General features: G+C 37.8%; 1 protein-coding gene across 2 annotated transcripts in view; it reads right to left on the reverse strand.

Annotated features, from left to right (window-relative positions):
• Positions 1 to 11,899: 11,899 nt before the first annotated feature.
• The window catches only part of si:cabz01090165.1 (uncharacterized protein LOC100333421 homolog), a 161,341-nt gene continuing 151,694 nt past the window's right edge, over positions 11,900 to 21,546 (reverse strand). For both annotated transcript variants that reach the window (XM_057348091.1, XM_057348092.1), the window contains one exon: positions 11,900 to 12,863. The gene's annotated coding sequence lies outside the window, so the exon portion shown is untranslated. The remainder of the gene's footprint in view (positions 12,864 to 21,546) is intronic.

Below are 21,546 nucleotides of genomic sequence, written 5' to 3' on the forward strand. Positions count from 1 at the left end.
TTTCCCCACAGTATTTCATGCAGTGTTTCATAACAGTTTTTGAAAACTTTTCATTTTTTTGACATGCCTCTCTGTCTCTCTCTCTTCTCTTTCTGTCTTCATCCTTTTCACTCTTTTGTCAATATATCTCTATCACTCTTTGCCCGTATGTCTTTTTTGTGCATTTCTTTTCTAAGTTCCAGCACACTGCTGTGGTCTGTCCCCTCCCTGCCGTCCCAAGGGACCAGCACAATGCCATGTGGCGTTTGTCACAGTGTAGCAGGCTGTGCTCAGTCCCTCTGCTCCCCCACCATCTCATCTGCAGCACAAAGCAGGGTCACAGCATTCTCACGCTGTTCCCCCCCCACACACACACACACGCGCACGCACGCACGCACACGCACACACACAGTTATCCACAACCCCCTTCTGTTTTTGCTTAGAACTTCTATAACAAGTATAATGGGTTAGCTAAGTTAGCCTAGCATACATTTATGTTGAGTTTTGTAACCTGGAAAATAACAGTTTGTTTACACAACAACCATGGAGTAGAAAATGGAAATGTTTCATGTTTGCATTTTTTAAAATGTTTTATGTACGTTTTACGTATGTTGTCAAAGTGATCTGCGTTTACAAGGATCTAAACGAGTAAAAACGCTGTATTATGCATGCCAAGCCAGTGGAAGGCGATGTCACTGTAAACAAACCCCATATACACCACATACCCAGATCCGGCTTTAAACCAAAAGTGCTTTAGCCTTTGGTGGTGTATGTGCGTTTAAAGTTTGTATGTAAATAGCGTGGCTCCGCAGGTCGTAGTGGTGCAGTAAATCTACACTTTTCTAGAGAAACGTTAATGGAGTAGTTCACCTTCAAAATGAAAATCCTGTCATCATTTACACGCCCTCTTGTCACTTCAAACCTGTATGACTTTCTTTTTTTCTGCATGAACACAAAAGAAGAGATTTTGAAAAATGTTGGTAGAAGAACAGCACTGTCCCCCATTCACTTCTGTTGTAACCAGTGCAAGTCAATGTGGGGCTGTTAACAACATTCTTCAAAATATCTTATTTTGTGTTCTGCGGAAGAAAGAAAGTCATACAGGGTTTGAAATGACAAGAGGGTGAGTAAATGATGACAGAATTTACATTTTGAAGGTGAACTTCTCCTTTAATAAGTGTGTCGCGTAGCACAGGCACACAGTACTACTGGAGGCCGCCATTGTTGTTTTGAGAATACGCATGCACATGACATCAGAGTGTTTTTGCAGTTTACACAAACATTAAAGCGGCAGTGTTTTCAAAAACTTAAACTTTCAAAAACGTGCCCTTTCAAACCAGTTTCCAAAAGTTCGTGTTTTCATTCCTCCAAAATGCCGTTGTTGTTTAAACGAACAGCCAATATGCATAAAAAGTTTTCAGTTTTTACTTGAAAAAGCTCTTTTCAATACCTTTTTTTGGTTACATAATTGCAACCCCACAGACAAACATAAAGGGTGACCAATAGGAATTATTTATGAAAAAAATAATATGAAAAATGGAGATATGACAATTCAGTCTGTCAGCGACAATATGAGAATACTCTTTATTTAGTCTCAGCCTCAGACGTCACACCCACGGACCATGGGCTGAACGTCTGATGCATAAGACACACTTTTCAGGAAACACTTCAGCACTTTCGAAGTCGTCATCTGATTGGTTGAATTTTTCAGGATTTCCGGGAGACGTACGTGTTGCGTTCTTTAACGGTCCTCCTGGAAACAACACGAAGCCGTCTGATCGAAAAAGTAAGCTGTCGTGTTTACATCGGTTGCAATAAGAGTTCATCGCAATGAATTTGCAATGCTTAATTCTTAAAAGTTTGCAAAGATCACAGCATAAACTTATAATCATTGTTGTTGCTGTTAACTTTTGACACGTTTGTGAATGTGCACCGGTCTGTAACTACGGGGACATGACACGACGCAAAACGAAACGTGATTGGTTGCTTAAGGCCTACTTTTCAGTCTTATGGCTTCATGGGCGGGCCTTGGCCAAAGAAAGCGGCCAAAGTTCCCAGACCTTCAGTATGAAGGTTACGCGAGATCATATAATCATGCATTGATAGTTTATGTGCACATGTATGAACTTGATTTGTGTGATTATGGTGCAATGATGTCATTGGGATGTTCTTTCAAAAGTGTTTATTTGTTAACATCTACAATAAATAGCATCAAAAGATAATCATATAAACTTATAATTTGTTTTTGAATTACCTCTTTGTGGTCTTTCAAAGTTGAGTAGCCCTGTTTCAAATCAAAATAGCTCTTTATAATACAGTTAAATCGCGTGGATTACAGTATATATACAGTAACTGTGAGAGTTAATTTGATCTTTTTTAACACTGTCGATTTTGCTGTGATAGGAAAGCAATCTTACAACTGCCTTTGAATGTAGAATTCTGAGAGAGAACTATATGTTTTACAAATTACTTGAGACATTTGAGATATTAATAAAACTAGCTTGATCAAGACCACCAGGGTGGAAAATAATTGTAAAAGAGTTAAAGTATTTGAGAGTCTCATTGGACTCATACGCCCCAAGCCAAAAAGATAAAATCCAAGATCCACTGTCTCTCTAATTACTATAGTTTCATAATTAATTTAGTAGACTCTTCCTTCATAATGTTTGTAATCCAAGCCAATGTTGATAATACTAATACCAATGTTGACAATGTAGCATCAGCACTATATTGACACTCCACGGCAAACCAAACATTTAATAATAAACTCTCTTGTGCAGAGTCCATTGCCTTATCTCCATAAGCTTTGTTTAATACAGACCAATGTGACAGTATTACATATGAAGAATTTTAATGATTCCCCCCTGCTGGACACATACAATGAGGATAATGAAGTGTGATGGAACAAACAGACTAGGTGCAGCTTGCACTTTTCGAAACAGTTTTGAAAGTTTTGATAAATCGGTTTTATTGTATTATTCCTCATTTCTGAAATGTTTGGAGTCAAGTTTACTAAACAAATAAAGGTAAATAGAGTTTCGTTTTAGCTGTCAGAATGTTGTTACATCTGCTTAGAAAATCATATTTTTCAATTCACACCTTGTTTCTTCGCACCCTGTTATCATTTACATTTCCTTCAAAACATCTTTTATCAATGTCACCTCAATGCACTTTTCTCGTCTGGCATAAAAACAGGTGTGTCTCTCCGATTTAAGCTTTCTATTTCTCATTCCTACACTGTAAAAAGTGAATGAGGGGAGTTGCTTCCTTATACGAATAGCTCAGTCAAACGTGAAAATTCTGTCAAGATGCACTTAAATGTTGATCCAAAATACATTTTTCTTCTGTGGGACATTCTGGGAATGTTAAAGGCCCTTTTTGAAACCATACAGCCAAAAATGGTTCTTCATATACTGTATGTACATATATGTAACGTATATGTATATGTATAGCATTGTTTAGCACCTTTATTTTTAACAGTGTAATGGTGTTAAGTATTATTTTGTTCTGCATGTTTTTCAAAATGTCATCCATTTGTGCTCCACTGACAAATAACAGATTTGTTATGAGGGTGGGTAAATTGGGGAACTTTTTCGTTATTTCAACCTCATGTGACCCTTAAAATCATTTTAATTGTTGCCGAATGTCACCAGGTTGCTTTTGTCACAACAAAAAGCATTTGCACAAAACCAGATAATATGTTGACATGAAACACATTTTAGGTTATTTGACTGTCTCTAATGCAGGTCTGGCACAGGATCTGAACTCCTTCATATGTGGAGCGGAACTGAATTCCTTTAGCAGGGTTTGGCCGGCATGTTGCGAGATAGTTACACAATTCATTAAAATACTATTTCAGGACACTAAGCATGTGGCTGTGACTCAGAGAGCCTTTCTAGCACAGAGCTGGAGAGCCACAAAAATGCTATTATTGTTTCATGAGCAGAGTCCTTCATTACTGCTGGTCCATGTCATTCAAATCCATTTTAGCACAATAGAAAATGTTTAACTCGCTCGCCTCCCAATGCGTATGAGAATGAAAACAAAAAGTCCTCTTATGCCATCTGCAATGAGAGTTCATTTGCATAATTATTGTTACTCAGTTGTGAATTAAGGGGATTTTCTTCATATGACATAGTGTTGGTAAGATTACAGATTCTAAATATATAACGACACGCTTTGTTACACAAGGTTTGGATTTAATTATTCATTGTAGATTATTCTTTGTAATCCAGTTTAATTGGTCATTTCATGCTCCAAGAGGATTCACTGGTCACAAGCACCCTTGCATTGACACAGAAGGACACACAAACACTTTCTTTGATTTCAAACAGGCTGTTTGATAGGTACAGACAGCCTAGAGCTACTTGCTCCACTGAGGCAGCTGAATGTGTTAACTTGATGAACTGAAGGCCAGACAGTGGCGTCCATCTCGCTTTGACTCATTAAAGGCCCTCAGGATCTCTACTTGTTAGTAGTCATTAGCCTGAGCAGATGCTGGCAGCACAGACACACATGCCTCTTTTTCACCGAAGACTCGGAAACCGTGAATCTCACTCAGTACTGGCCCTTTGTTACTAACTTTAGAGTCGGACTATAATGTAACAGACTATGGGCGTTTCTCAATGTGCGTTTCTTTTCAGAATCGCACATTGCTCACGCTCTACGTCATCAATAGCTGTCAAGTCCGGTTCCAATAATCAAGAACACAAGAACAGAGAAGGCATGAAAGTACCCGGATGTGTTCTCAAGGATGCATCGAATGCAGGCTTGCGCTTGTACTGAATCCGCTTGAAGTCCCAGAAGTCTCTGCAGCACGGCCATCCAAGTTCGTTCTTCTGAGGCTGCCTCGCAAGACCGGTCTCCACAAGAACACAAGTCCGTTCTTTGCATTCTCGGAATTAAGAAACGGTGATGGCTGCATTTCACGTATCACATTACAGACTTTGTCACAAGTGTTATTCTTAGTTTTGAGGATTTATTTTAACAACCAATGTCAGCGTCTTTACAACGTTACGCTGTAAAAAAAATCACCAATTTCCAACTTAAAAAAGTTCAAACGCTGACATAAAGTAATAGTTCAACCAAAAATGGAAATTCCGTTGTTATTCACTCACCCTTTTTATTTGAAGAAAGTTACCGTAACCGAACAGCGCCGGCACTTACAGGATTCACTTCTATTGGATGGACACAAAACCATTGCAAGTGTCACCATTTTCTTATGTGTTCTGTAGTAAGAAAGAAAGTCATACAGGTTTAAAATATGAGGGTGAGTAAATGATGACAGAATTTTCATTTTTGGGTGAACTTTCACTTTAAATGCTTGAACTTAAATTATATAAAAAAATCAAATTGAACCTATTCAACCGAACTGAACCTAATTTCAGCTTCATCTTATATAAGCCAGTAAAATGTATGTCCAAGACTTGATTTAACTTAAAGAATTAAGGCTGCTTTTTGGACTTAAGTCTTTAAATGTTATTTTTGTACAAGCTGCCTTGGATATGTCAGACTTTATTTTTAACATCTAACAAATAATAGGCTATTCACAGCAATCAATACACACATTAGTATTAATAAATAAAATAGGATTGCTAGATAGCTGTGTGGTCTAAAAACTAGAAGCACAGAATCTGTCAAATGAATAGTTCTGCAGACTTTGACAGATTTTTTCATGATATACTGGGAGAAATCTAGTGAGTTCCAGCTTGGGCTGTGACAAACATGCCACTGAAAAAGGGACACACATATGAACAAACATCCACATCACACACCTAAATACAGTAACTGATGACAGTTTTTCTGAATTTACTATTTATAAGTATGTGCATGATCACTTTTTGTTTTATTCTGTGAACTACTAACAAAAACTTCCAAATTTCAAATAAACATATTGTTTCTATTTGCATTTATTTGCAGGAAATGAAAACTGGAGATACAGGTCAAAATAACAGCTCTGTATTTTTCAGACCTCAAATACTGCAAAACAAGTTCATATTCACTTTTAAGCAATACAACAGTAATATTTATACATGTATTCAGAAATGTATTTAGAATATGTTATAACCTGGATTTTTATCACAGTTTTGTCATGCTGTCAGTATTTCACATTGCTGTTAGAAGACTTTATGTCACTCCTGAGGTATGATTTTGTTCAACTCAACAGACATTGAACTGGAATGACCACAATACATCTAGAAATGCTGATTAAATGAAAATTTGGAGCGGTCTCATGTATTTGCATTTTTAGAAACAAACCTGCCTTTATATCAACATTTCAAGTCATAGCTCGCAACCTGCAGAAACGGAATCTGTAGCAAAAATATGAATCCTCGTCATTCGTGTTGCAAAACTTCTTTTTAGCAGCATAATACAGTTAGTTCTGGCCATGGTACAGAAGATCAATGACAGATCAACGTTATAGATGACAAGAAGACTCATATTCTTAACATTCGATGTAAACTAAAGTGTGAATAAGGTTTGGCTTTGCAGTGTGTGTGTCTCACCTGGTAAAGCGTGGCAATAACAATGCCAACGAGGTCTTGGGTTTGAACACATTAAAGGCAGAATGTATAGCACTAAACCTGTGTACCTGAAGAGCAATCCTTTTTCGATTCAAGGGAAACACACATACTGATAAAATATACATACAGTACCTTGCGTGCATGGTAAGTTGGTCTGGATAAAATGTTTGCCAAGTGAATAAATGTGTATGTATATGGTCACAAAAGCATATTGGAGGGAAGAGCTGTATGAAGTAATTCTCATAAAGATGTAGTTAACATTCATGCCGAGACAAACCAGGGATTTAACCTGATGCTGAAGGCTGTTTCCTCTTTTAGCTGACATGATTGTAATGAACCGAGTCAGTGGTTTAGTCAGCCACATTCATTACTCATTATTGAGTGAAAACCTGCCTGTGTCCAGCAGGTAGCACCACAGCATGAGCGACCCTTAAGCCTTTAAAGCGACAGAGGGGAGTTAGAGACAGCCGAGATCAAAGAAGTCACCCACACAGAAAAGCTACACACACACACGCACGCAGGTTTGTTTCAGTATACTAGTGAGGACATTACATAGACTTCCATTGATTTTATATCAGGCTTATGATATATTCTATCCCCTATCCCTAACCCTAACAACAAAAATATTGTTTTGTACAATTTATAAGCTTTTTTGCCAATTGGGCTTTTCTCAATTAGACAGTCCACCACTGCTCCCAGCACCCAGCCTTTAATGGCTTAGGCATTTTCTGGTTCTGAAAGACCTCTGGATTGACGCTTCTCTTAAAGTACGTCAAAACCTCGAACTTTTAGAATAACAGAAGCTCTGCGAAGACAAAAGACGTAAATGACCAGAGGAAGTTGTCAAACTCGAATATAAATTATGGGTTGCTGCTCATGACATTTATTATACAATAAATGATTTAGCTTCTGTTTGTGCGTGATTTTAAGTTTTTTTTTTGCAAAAAGGTCATTACAGTGTTGAAATTTAATAATAGTGTTTGTGTTGTTTTCATTTCTCTAAATGCCGTTTTTGATGATATACTAGCTGTAATTGTTCAGATCAGCAAGTTTTTAGACTGTGCTAAGACTTTGGAAACTTTTAAAGAGGAAAAGATCAATTCGAGCTATGGGCAAAATCACACAAATTAACAATCTATCCTCCCCGGTTTGTTTTCTTTTACAGAATGTCAAATTCTTCAAGAGTTTAGGCTAGCCAATTATGTTTGTCGGCATTCTGAGAAGTGGGTTTTAACACATTCGTTATGGAAGACACTTGATTAGCATAATCTTTTCATGTGCTGCGTCCCAATTCGTCTACTTATACTATGCACTAAAAGTATGTACTGTTTTTGCTATGGAAAGTATGTACATTTTAGTGCGTAGCAAAACTGTATGCACGCACTGGGACATACTAACAGGAAACGAAAGTGGCCGTTGTTGCCTACTCACACTGTGATCATTAACTGTCACGAACATCAAAATACATCTCTTCTTTGCATTAAAGTATTTCTTCATCCATTATTCTGTGTGTAATGTTTACCGTATACTTCCGTGTATTCATTTAGTGAAGCATGTTTTATTGAATTTTATGTATGCAGTGGAGCAACACTAAACTCCGCCCTCTGGCGGTGAGTTGTGGGTAATTTCAGCCGTTTGAGTGTCCATGGATTCACACTTCGAATTTTCACCGGAGACAGTAGACCATCCGGGTACTTTACTCATTTCAGCATGCTCTGATTTGGGACATACTAATTCTATTTTCGAATACCATTTAGGAAGGATAGTATGAGAATTGGGACGCAGCTATGGACTTCAGCACTGTTTGCAGTGCATGATGGGTATCTCTCTGGAGTCCACAGAGGAGGAAAAGTCCCAAGCAGAAAGGGAAACTCCCCTAAACAGCCAAAAGGCACAAAGGCAATCATCAAAAGTTGTTCCCTTAAGACTTTATCTGTGGTAACCAAGGGCTTACAGTAACCATTATTATATAAGAACTTTTGCAGGGAAGCTAATTAAAGCTAACACATTTTTCAAAAATAGAACACACACAGGCAGTTCAGATGATGTGAAATTTCCAAACACGTGGTTAAAATCACAGCTGCACATGCAAACCTGAGAAACCTAGTGAGCTGCCAATGTAACCTGGCATCGTATGTGTGTTTTTGACCAGATGGTTCTTTTTTGGCTATTAAGGTAGCATAGCATGTTTTTGGAGATGGCAATCCCAAAACGCACTTCAACTTGGTGGACTTTAGCTGTGTCCCAATTCGGGGGCTGCAACCTTCTAAGGTCGCGGACTTAAAAACGAGGACTTGTTTTTCAAAGCACGCAGCCTCAAAAGTCCAAGAACCGAACTGAAATGAGACGGTCTAGCCTGGCAGAGGATTTCCTAATTGCTCATGTTGCGTGGTGACAGCAGCAGGACACAGCAGAGACGTTTCTGACTTTTTTAAACAAATACGGAGCCAGAAAAATGATTTTTTTGAGAGAGAATATGACACGTTTATGTAGATTAAAACAGCCCAACAGTATATTAAATTAACCAACCTTATAAATTTAAAACACAATAATGCACCAATAATGTTAATTAACAAATGGAAAGTTTTTGTGAATTACATACTTTTATTTAACTAATGTTTTGAATGATTATTCAAAAATGTCAAGCCGTTACAGGCAAGCAATGAATCTCGGGATAGCCAAAGCTGTGAAGGATACATTCGTTCCATCCTTAAAAATCCGTGGAAATAAGGTGGCATTTTGGGGCTGCATTTGAAGCAACCTTTGAATCGGGACAGCCTTACCAGCCTTCAGTCGGTCTGCTGTGACGCAATCGGTCTTAAAATGCAGCCTTCAAAGAACGCAGCCCCCGAATTGGGAAACACAAAAAGGGGGGACACAGCCTTTTTCTATTAAAAGAGAAATTATTATACTGTATATCATTTGTTTAATACCACAGAAGGTCAATAAAAATTGTTCAGTCTACCACAAATATTTCACCAAATATTTCACCAAATAACCCACCAACAGAGGATGCAAAGTTTATAAAGTGTCAAGCAAGCACAGCCCCTGTAGAACATTTGTGTCAGATTGCGTTTGTCTGGGTGTCTTTGAAAGATTGTTATTTCACCAAATATTTGTGCAATATATTTTCTTATTATATTAGCTCTGTTGTGTTCTTTGCTTAGCAACATCTCAAACTCCAATGAAGCCAATTGAGAATGAAGTCTCCTGCGTACTTTAAGCGAACACGCTTGCTTTCGTCGAATGTTCCAAAGTCTTACACCGACCTCATTTTAGCATAGATGTTGCCTCCGTATAGGCAGTAAACAGCACAACAGCTAACTAGTTTTTAAAACACGATCCACAGCCATCCATCCTTAAGTTATATTGACAAGAAAACATAACACAAGATGTGTTTCACTGTATATCTTCAGGCACGCCTTGACAGCACTGCCGATTTACAATCTGGAGTTTAATTAACAGCAGAACTGAACACTCCACCAGCTGCTCTACAAAGCTTCACTAATCATAGAGTTTAATAGAGCTCGGTGCTTCAATGAAGTCTCAGGCATTTTCATAAAACATGACATCTACACGTGCGTAGGAGCCCGATGTACCCATAACCTTCCATATCTTCAGACCTGTGTTTTTCAAGCATAGCGACATTGATTTGTGAATGTCGTTCGAACAATCACATTCTCGGCTGCATTGGAAACTCTATTTCCTTCGTCCTGGCTTGTTTTGACCCTTATCAGATAACACTGTTAACCACGGCTGCGTGTGGGAGTCAACGGCAATTAAGCGGAGACAAAAGAAGGAATGGAAAACATACTGTGATGTACACACATTATACACTCTTAATGAGGATAAAAGATGGTGATAAGGTGTGTTAAACAGGGGGCGTGCTATTGAATTGTAACCACAGCATTTAAGAACGCATCACGTTGATGCTTGTAGCTCTAAACCCACCAACAGAGGATGCAAAGTTTATAAAGTGTCACGCAAGCACGGCCCCTGTAGAACATTTGTGTCAGATTGCGTTTGTCTGGGTGTCTTTGAAAGATTGTTATTTCAGATCCCCGGCTCCCCCACGGCTGTGAAAAACGGTGTAACTTTAGCATTAGGATTCATTAGCATGCTGATCAGGGGACACCATACTCCTTTTTTACGGCCTCTGGCACCTGCAGCGCTCATTCTTTCAGATGAAATGCCCCATAACGACAAGCTGATGCATTGTGGGTAATAACAAGGAACCGAATGCTGATTTGTTACCTCTCTGTTGTATTAGACGGCAAGACTCCACAAACCTTGTCTTTTTTATTGATACCATTTTAGTATCAGCAGGGGTTTCGCATCTTTGTTGGCATCAACACAGTGGTAGAATTGAAATAAGGGAAGGTATGTCTTTCGTTCAGGAAAACGTACACCAAGATGGAGGCCAAATTAATCTTAAATCCTGGAGCCTTTTCTTTTGGCCTCTCAGTGTAAATTGAGAAATGAACATATCTCAATTTTCCACAAGAACAGCTCATTTAGGCACATTCAGATATATGAGAAAGAATTACAAACTGTACCTAAACAAGAGAAGGTGTCAACAACACTCCTATATACGTTACACTAATAGTACTAAATCAAGGTATTTTATATTATATGTGTGTAAGGCCACACACATAACATGAATTTTGCAACCTTCCAAAAAGCCCTCAAAAGTACAACGTTTATATAAATATTTCTTTTTGAGGAATTCACCTGTAAGTGTAGGCACTATAAAATCGGACAATATTTGGAGCAAGATTTTTTAACAATATAGCTTAGTAAAATTTGTGTCTTAGTGATGGTTTTAATAGACGTAAGTCAGCAGCCCGGGCCCAAGATGGTACAACTGCCTGAAGAAGTGCATAAGCAGTGACATCATGTGGCTGTAAGAGTCATTACTGCTTTATTCTATTAGCATAAACGCCCTCGGCTACAAATAAATAATCTATGCATTTGTAAACATTTTGCACTTCATAGCGCACCAAAATCATTCTCTGTGGAATATTGAGAATATGAGTAATGCACGGGACTAAAAAATCACATAGCTCTAAAAGGAGGAGTTAGGCGTCTGGCTTGACTTAGGTCAGGTGCTGCACAATGCCATGGAAGAATATTTTTGGACTAAAGAACCTTTAACATCCGAAGAACCTTTCTGTTTGTAGCAGAATAGTTCTTCAGAATGTAAAAAGGCAAGAAAGAGATGCTTCTGTAAAGAACCCTTGACTGAATTTTTCTTTGTGGAACCAAAAATGGTACTTCTATGACATCGCTGTGAAGAACCATTTAAGAACTTATATTTTTTTCAGAGTGTATTACTCGAAAACCCAAATCTGGGCAAATGAAAAGCCATTTCAGAAGTCTTGAAGAAAAATATTTTATTTCTTTATAAATCCACATAGAGTACCTATGAAAGCATAAAATTCCATCCCATATTTTTATTATTTTCTCTTCAAAATAAAAATGATTAAAATCAGAGATGGCTGAAGGTGTACTTCACATACAAATACGTATACAGTCAATCTGAGGAAAATAAGAACAGTATTTATTTCAGCAGACCGGATGGCCTACAGCATTTTTTCACGGCCTACACTGCTTTCATACAGTCTGCTTTTCAGTCAGTCTGCACGAGTTTTCAAAACCACCTTACTGTAAATCGTCGTTGACACATGATATTCTGAAAGTTTTAGTGCAGTGTGTTGATCAATGTTCTGGTGGTGCCTCCCCTGTTTGACCTAATCTCCAGATTTCAAGAACACACTCCCCATGTTTGTTAATCAGCTGAATATCGATCCGTGTGTTCAGGTTCCAAATAAAGCGAGGGCGCCAGAGTCATTAGCTTACACAACACAGACCAATCCATTATAAAGTGCTCCTGAAGGTCCACAAATGTTAACTCGATACCGACTCGTCAATATTTTATTGAACTTTGATAAGTCTGCGTCCACACAAACCTTGAGAGAACATTAAATCCAGATATGTCAATCCTTTGGCACTGGACCATCTGTGAGATCTGAGCTTCATCCTCCGTCAAACACTGATATTTTATCATAATACTTTTCTTGTTTAGAAAACAACAACAGCAACTTACTTCCAGACGGATGAGTTTGTTGTTTCTATAAAAGGGTTTTGATGATTCCTTTCTCTTGGGAGGAAAAAACAACTTGCTCATATGCTCCAAAGAGGCACATAATATCCAAGGTGTGGGGAGAGTCTTGCATAAGGAAATGAACACAGATTTGCTGTTGTATTTGCCTTCCACCCACATCTTTCCCTCTAATAGATTGGCTTTAATCCCACTTAATCTGGCATTCTGCATGTAGTTTTCAGACTGATGAAGTTTGCCTTGAAAAACAAGAGAAGTATTAGGTTCATCAACATATTTAGACATACGTTTTGACGCTACTTAAATGGCAGTTGTTAAAGTCCCACTGTGATCGATAATCTTATCCCTTAAAACTAATATTTAACCATCAAAATCAGGTTTCCTTTGAAAATAATTTTCCTGCCTTAAAATAGCTTGAATGTGACTGGATGTGTGAATGTGTCATTAACCAGAGCAGTTTCAAATCGCTTTTTTAAAACTGACTTTGGTAAACTGCAGTTTTATGGAGAAAATACTCAACAATGGTTTAAAATGACAAATTTGCACATGGTTTGTCTTAAAACATATTAAAAACACAACATAAACATATAAACAACATTAAAAACTTGTTTTCACCACAAGGGGTCTTTAAAAACATATAAAAAAATTATTCTTACGACAATGAATATTAAATTAAAATTAAAAAATTAAAAATCCTGCAAACAAGATGAATCCAGGCATTTCAGTAGGCATATCACTATCGCAAAATAGACCTGAAAGGTCCTATCACCCTGAAGTGATTTATTTTGAGATAACAACTGTATTGATGTCCATTACCCAGTTTATTACACGGCTGCTTGCACCATGAAGAAAAAATTGGACAAAATATTTATGTACCATATTTTATAATAATTTATAACAAATGCAAACGAGAACACAAAGGTTTCCTAATGTCTTTAAGCAAAGATGGAAGTAAAATCACTCTATTTTAGGGCTGCAACTAACGATTATTTTAATTGTCGACTAATCTAACGATTATTTTTTCGATTAGTCGACTAATCTAACGATTATTGTTTTTTTAGTAATCTAATAAAGATTTTTTGGATTGCTTTATTAATCCTTTGGCAAACTTTGCAAATAAACAATAAATTCTAGTATTTTCTTACATTATAAAGCAAATCATACTTTTTACTCCACTACATTTTATAAATAAATATTGTTGTTTTAACATTTTAATCCATGTTTACATAAAAATCACCATCTTCTTTTAATTAAGTACTGTAGTTTTAATTTTAAAAGTAAAAAAATACTTATTTTGTTATGTACTTAAGTACTGTAATTTAAGCAGGGTCACAATCTGCAAAGGTTCACATACACTAACTTACACTAGTACAATAGCGTTAATGTAAATAATTAATGTAAAGCGTAGTTTTACATTACAAAAAAGTAAATTACAAAAAAGTAATTTATTATGAAAGTCTACATCTACGTGCCCCTCTCCGTCCATTTGTGATTGCGTGTCCATGCTGTGATGATCGCATTCCGGGGGTAACGTTAGGGGGAATTCCTCCGTCCATTCACTAACTTACTGCGTCCGAGGCTCTCGATCACTTTTTGTCGGGTGTATTATACTTTCTCTTGTTCTGCTGATTAACTTACACACGCCCGGGAACAGAAACTGCTATTACAGCAGACAAATGTAAATAATACGAAGCGTCTAAGCATTTCACTGCATTTCATTGCATTTCGTGGCAGCCCTACACTATTTTGTGTAATCAGTTGTAAATAAAATCTCATTAATTAGGCATATTTATATTCAATCTTTCTTAATTTATATTCAACTTAATATTAAGTATTAAGCTGCACCGGTCAGGATGACTTGCAGTACCTGGTGAGCGGCATGTTATCAGTTTTAGTAGCTGTTATGTAAACAATATTTAGTTTATAGAGCTATCAATGCAACCTTCATGAAGTAAAAAGTAGGCCCGGTTTCACAGACACAGTTTAGCTTAAGCCGGGACTATGCCTTAGTTGAATTAAGATATTTATGTCGCTTTTATAAAAATGCCTTAGAAGAATGCATTACTGGTCTGCATCTTGAGACAAAACAATGGCACTGATATATATTAACACCGTGTCTACATAGGACGCTAAACGACAAAAGACATTAGAAACGCATTAGAACCGATTATAATTTAAAATTTTGTCCACACTGGATGCGGCACGGCGCGGTTGTCATGTCGCATCGCACCTGTCGCGTCTGGTGTAGACACAGTGTAATATATTCAGGGCAAGTTATATTCAGTTAAGAGCAAGGCCAAACATTCATTTTAATCTGGGACTAGCTTTAAGCCTTGTCAGTGAAACCGGGCCTTAAAGTCTTCCTTCCGCTGGGAAAAGTAATCCCTGATCAACTGTACACAGCAACAGATTGTTTCGTTTACGTTGCTAAGGGTGGTAACTAAGGATGTGTAGTGATACCACTGATCTATATCCACCTTTTTCTTGACGTCTCCATGGAGGGCGCCATTACTGCGAGTGACTTCCTGTTTGATGCCTCGCACTTCCGTTTTGTATTTGTTGCTATATTAGAGGACATTTCTGTTAATGGTTAAAAATAATTTTTTGTGGGAAAAGGCTGTCACAACAGCCACAGAAAGCTCAGAAAACCTTACGAACGAGTGTTACCACCTGAGACAACAAGAGCGTAAAGTAAATAACATTTAAAGACAGCTCGTTCTTAGCTCTGACTACTGCATTCTGCACCTCTCAAAAACATCACAACATATTGTTTACTTCATTATTTACTTTGTTGTTATTGCATAGTACATCACTATTAACACATGAAGCATACATCCAGGGCTAAGTGACATTATAATAATTTATTATAATATCAAATTAAGTTTAATATTACAGTTGCGCTGTATTCAAACATACGTGTTCATATTGGATGACGCAGGAAATACACACTATTTAAAAGTGTTTTGTATGTAATGTATGTATTTTAGTGTATGTTTGGCCTAGTCAGCACTGTAGCTCTATAAATAAAGACACGTTTAACACCACAGCAGCTGTATCGCTACATGACATACCAGAACCAGTCACACCGAAGCATCCAGATGTCTCCAATACTGCGTTATTTTATAAAAGATCCAACGCGATGTGATCAGGTTTATTTATTTATATTCCCGTTAGATTATGACTCCCCTGTTAAGAACACTGGACTCAGCAACGCCGCTTTAGAAATGTGAACTGTTGATGGTTATGGCAAAGAATTCGTCCAATGTTAACGCTGCGTAAAGTGTTTTTATAAATTTAAAGCTCTTGGCTGTCTACATACATAAGACGATATATCAAATGTGCCTGCTGGCTGGAGTTTAATGTCATCATCCCAGTACATGTCACTGTCCTACTTCTTATGATGAGAAACAAAGTTGTTTTTTACGGTCTAGGTTAAAAACTCATGCCCGTGCGACCCTGTGAAATAATTTAGACACTGCTCTTTGACATTGTACTGTCAAATGACATAAAAGTATTATAACGTCAGTTTAAAAGCTTTCAAGCTAACTTTGTAATAGCCGCGAACCGGAAGTCTTAAGCATCAGCCCTACGCGCATACGCAAGGCATAAAGGGTAATTTCGCGCATTGCGAAAAAGGTGGATAAATGACTGGATTGTCCGCGCCATGTTGGTATGCCCAAACGATCTATTACGGTTGCTAAGGATGTATAGTGATACCATAGTGATACCTCGATACGCTTTCCTGTGGCTCAGTGGTTAGAGCAACGCCACGGTCATGGGTTCGATCCCAGGGGATTGCACATAGTCAGAAACAATATAAGTCACTTTGGATAAAAATGTCTGCCAAATGCATAAATGTAAATTAATAGGGAGTTATCACATTTTAATGACAAAATAGTACCTTACCAGTCCCCGTGTTTATATCTAAAGTCTCACAGTACATTCTTACAGCGCAAATTTCTTTAGCATGTAAATGGTTAATTATTTAAAGTCTGGAATTTTCCCATCTTATTAGATATAGAGTGAGTTATGTTCATTTTCATTACAGTAGCGTACATATGAGATCACCAGACTAACGAGACATATGACAAATGTGCTTATTCTGAAATCTAAATACAGATAAATACAGGCTGTATATGTTCTTTAAGTCATGAAGCTTTATTTCAGAACATTTACACATGCGACCATTACAGCAGTGTGCAAGACACACTCACCTTCTATACATTGATTTCTATATGTCGCTGTTATGCCCAAAATAAACATAAACATTGGAAAAAACATCAGAAGTAACAATTAATTTAAACTCATTTGAACTAAAAACTTATAGCGCGCCTAATAAGCTGAAAAACGGGTTATTTTAGATCCTCATTTTGACAAAGTCAAAGGCGCTCTCTGTCAGTTGGGCATACCAAGATGGCGGCACGATTGTTTCCGGTGGCTTCACCTCCTGCCGTTGGTTTAGCGTTCTAGGCACAATCCAGTAATTTATATAGATCAGTGAGTGATACACATAATCGTTGTGTGCAGCATTCATAGCTGTGCTTTATCGTGAATAAAACACAGCTATTGACCAATCAGAATCAAGAACCGGAATGAACTGTTTTGTAATGATGAATAACACATCGGAATGTCACGACTGACCAATCAGAAACAAGCATTCCCGAAAGCTGTGTAATAAATGACCACCATGTATATTTTTCAATTAAAATGCCTCTTAAAGGAACAATACGGCATTTTTAGGAGGATCTACTGAAAGAAATGCAATATAATACACAAAACTATTTCTTCAGAGGTGTATAAAGACCTTACATAATGAACCATTATGTTTGTAATACCTTAGAATAAGCTATTTATATCTACATACAGAGCGGCCCTACATACATTGAATTCGCCGCCATGTTTTGTACAGAAGCCCTAAACGGACAAAGAACTCTACAACGCGCGTTTCCTTTTCCTCTCCGCTGCGGTATCGTGGTGAAACGGATCGCAGATGATCCGTGCGGATCGTACTCTACGGTTCGGAACGCATGTGACCCGCGAATTAAATGTAAGTTTATTCATCATTGAGTAAAAGAGTAAAACGTGCTCGCTCTCCAGATTCAGCTCCAACGTATCTGGACGAGTACAATATTAAAGCGGTTCCAGATAAACATTGACGCTCAAAACTGCTCCGTCACACAGCTAATATTAGAACAAAAACAACAACATATCTTGGTTCTAACAAACAGAAAAACCAATGTTACTCACATATTGATCCAAATCAAAGCAACCTCCTCTGAGGTGATTTTTAGACGATCTTTCTCTCCAACGTCTCTCTGCTGGAAAGTATCTCCGTAGATATCTGTGAGTATCTCTGCTAAAAGCCTTATTACCGCGGGGTCGTAACGTGTCTCTGCTGGAAAGACTTTATAATATTAACGCAGGTCCTAGCTCCTGCCTGACTTTTATCCTTTTTTTAAACTTAAAATCCACAAACCTTTTATTTTATGTAATAAATAAGACATCGCTCTTTCTACAGTCTTTCTAATGCCCGCAAAATCTCTTCCCTACGTCAACATGAGAACGACATATTTTTGTACTGTGGTGGCCACCGTCATGTTTGGACTGAGCGATTCATGGCAAATCTATAATACAACGCTAGTGGCCGTTGTAAATAAATAAACTGCGCCTTTAAAGAGGTAATATGGCGCGAACATGTGTTTTTCTGTGTCTTTGGTGTGTTATAAGTTGCCCATGCATGTAATAGACACGTAAAATTGCAAAAATTAAAGTGTCGGAACAAAAGATGCATTCTATCTAAAAGCAAATGCTCACCCAGACCTGCCTGAAACGCCTCGTGTAACCACACCCCCACAAATCTACGTCAGTTCGTGGTATGCGTTGACTAAGACCGCCCAAATGTATACGCAAGTCAGTACTGTCAGCACAATTGCTTTGGAACTTGATGCTCCAAATATGTTAAGAGTGGAGATCGACCGATACATCGTTTTCCCGATAATAAATTTAATAAATTTCTCATCATCGGGTATCTGTTTTGGGGAGACGCGACAGAAACGACAGCGTGCACAGGTAATGTATACTCACTTGCTTTATTAATACACTTATATTTAACATGAGAGCAATTAATGCGCAAATGAGATGTTACATTTAATGCCTGATGTGTAGTTTATGCAGCTTCGCTAATAGAGACAAACTCACAGAGTCACATTGCCTAAGCTATCAATTCCTCCCCAAATAAAGATGTAACTTTACATGAATTAAATGAAACAGCCATGAATTAATTCATGTTGGGAATAAAAGAGCAATTTAATTTAATTACCTTTGTTGTCTATGCTCATCATTCATATTGCTGTTCACTCACCAGGTTGATGCTTAGGAAGTTTTAGCATAGCCTCCGCATGTAGCTAACTTGTTAACAAGATTAACTTGTTTAAAACACCCTAAGTTATACTTTCATCGACTATATAACCATTATTTCACTAATAAACATTTAAATAAATACAGCCCTGTGGTAAATTAATTATTTATTATCTCCACAAGCGATCGCAGTTTGAATGTAATGTTAGTAATTGCATATATAAACAGTGCTTTGTCCGCATGTATTTAATAAGACTGACAAAAATATTATTAACGTAACATACCAGTTGAGATGTGCAATGATTTATATGCCGTTTTGTTTGTTACTTTCATGACAATGTATTATTCCATCAGTGTTTCCCATACAATGCATTTACTTATTCGGCGTCACATTTTGTAAAATTTTTATCCATCCGTGATATTGATTGTATCTGTGATCGATTAACTAGAAGATAAACAGCGCTTCCGCGTCTTCTCTCTTTCCTGACCTGTTTAATGTGAGTTACAATGAGCAATGAGCTTTGTTAAAATTCGCGCGTTTCCGAGAGGCGGGGCAAAGAGGAGATACAAACAAGCACGGTGTGTGGAAAATACAGTGTTTTTGAACCTTAAATCGTGTATACACATTGCATTACATTTTAAACAAACGATAATATTCGTTTTAGCCGCGTCATATGACTCCTTTAAAACAACACTTTTCTCCCAATTTTGCAGAACTAAATGACAATACAACTACCATATTGGCTAGCATACAACAAACAAACCAACACAACTTTTTTAAAAGCTATTAAACTGCAAAGAAATTAGTAAGATCCAAGCTGACTTCAGATTTTATAACCAAATTATTACACGGCTCGTTGGAATGCTTGATTCTGATTGGTCCGTCGCGACATTTGCAGGTTCGTTATTCCCAGATAACAACCTCTGAAAACTAATAACAAACGGTAACCCGGATGCAAATCATTTTGACAGGTTTATTGACAATTTAAATTTAAAGGCAGAGTAGATCATTTGGAAAATGCTAACGTTTGCCTGCTAGCAGTGCAATCACACGATCCCTCCCTCTCGCGAATCACCATCCAAAGCCATGCCTCCTCCAAATCACATGAGCGCACGCACAGACCAGAAGCTGTTGGATCGGTTCCAGTGAAGTCATGTCACATACACCGGTGAGAAAACATTACAGTACAAAGTGAATTACATTCCTGCAATAACGAACATCTCCAGGTACCTGCTCTCTGTCCACAATACGCCCTTTTCACAATGACGTCACTTAACTTCCGCCTTTTTGCAAAGCAGTGTATCATAACATCCGTCTTGCAACAAACAAGAAGAAGAAGAAGAAGAAGAAGAAGAAGAACTTCCGTTTTGCCGTCGCGCTGGAATTTAACAACAGTGAGAAAAAAAACTGACAGAACACGTATTCAAGTACTTATCCTAGCACCTTCGCTAATACAAAAAGAAAACAAAACACTTACCTTCATAATCAAACAGGTACTGTTCAACGAAGAATTTGTATTCTTTCTCTAGCTTTGATCTTGTTAGCGAAAATTTGTCTGCAAGATGTTTTACATCATCTAGATGTATTTGTGGCAGATGTGCAAGCCACTTGGTAAACTCCATTCTGAGGCGCTAGCGAAAGTAACTTCTTCTTCTTCTTGAGTTTTACTGCCGGTTGGCAAATCAGCTTATAGGTGCATTACCGCCACCTTATGAACTGGAGTGCTAGCGGAAGTAATGATACACTGCTTCGCGGCAGAACGGAAGATGCGTGACGTCATGTGAAAAGGGCGTATTGTCCCGCTGCCTGCACATCGCACATGAGCGCGCTGATGACGTATGATGTCTGCGTGAACAGGGTGCGCAGTGGGATGCAAAATACGCTGACTGAAAATGTACAGTACACATGACCGAGGGCAGTAATTGGTCCAACGTTTTTTGACCCTACGCCTTTCACAGAAGATATATAATTACAAAAATACCAATGTTTCGCTTTACTTATTGATTGCTATCAGGATGTTAAGAGTCTTCCAACCAGCATGACAAAAATAATTTCTGGACAGGATTGCCTATTCAGCCTTTAAATGTCTTTTAATAACATATATGACATTATAGTTACAAATGATTAAACCAAATTGCCTGTTTGTGACATTTGAACGTCGTTTCTTACCTTAAAACCGAAGGTAAGCGGCCTTTCCTCACGGAAGGTCGGCATTCGGTAAAAATGAGCTAATAAAATATTTCAAATTCACATTTCATGTCCAGTTTTTTCTCATGTGGCAAGTAGCCGTGTAATAAGCGGGATAATGTACAAGCAGCCGGCTGTTATCACGAAATAAGCCCCTTCAGTGTGATACAAGACCCTCTGCCTCGCGTCGGGTCCTGATCACACTGTCGGGGCTTATTTCTGCGATAACAACCGGCTGCCTGTACATTATCTTTTACTTAAAACAGGAATACTAAAGCCTTGCAGAAGAACTATCCACCAGTATCACCGAGTACATTTTGTACCAACCCCATCTCTGCCAACGTTATCACGCCAAATGGTTTGTAAATCTCTGTATC

The sequence above is a fragment of the Triplophysa rosa genome, linkage group LG12 (genome assembly GCF_024868665.1).
Source record: "Triplophysa rosa linkage group LG12, Trosa_1v2, whole genome shotgun sequence".
NCBI classification, from domain to species: domain Eukaryota; kingdom Metazoa; phylum Chordata; class Actinopteri; order Cypriniformes; family Nemacheilidae; genus Triplophysa; species Triplophysa rosa.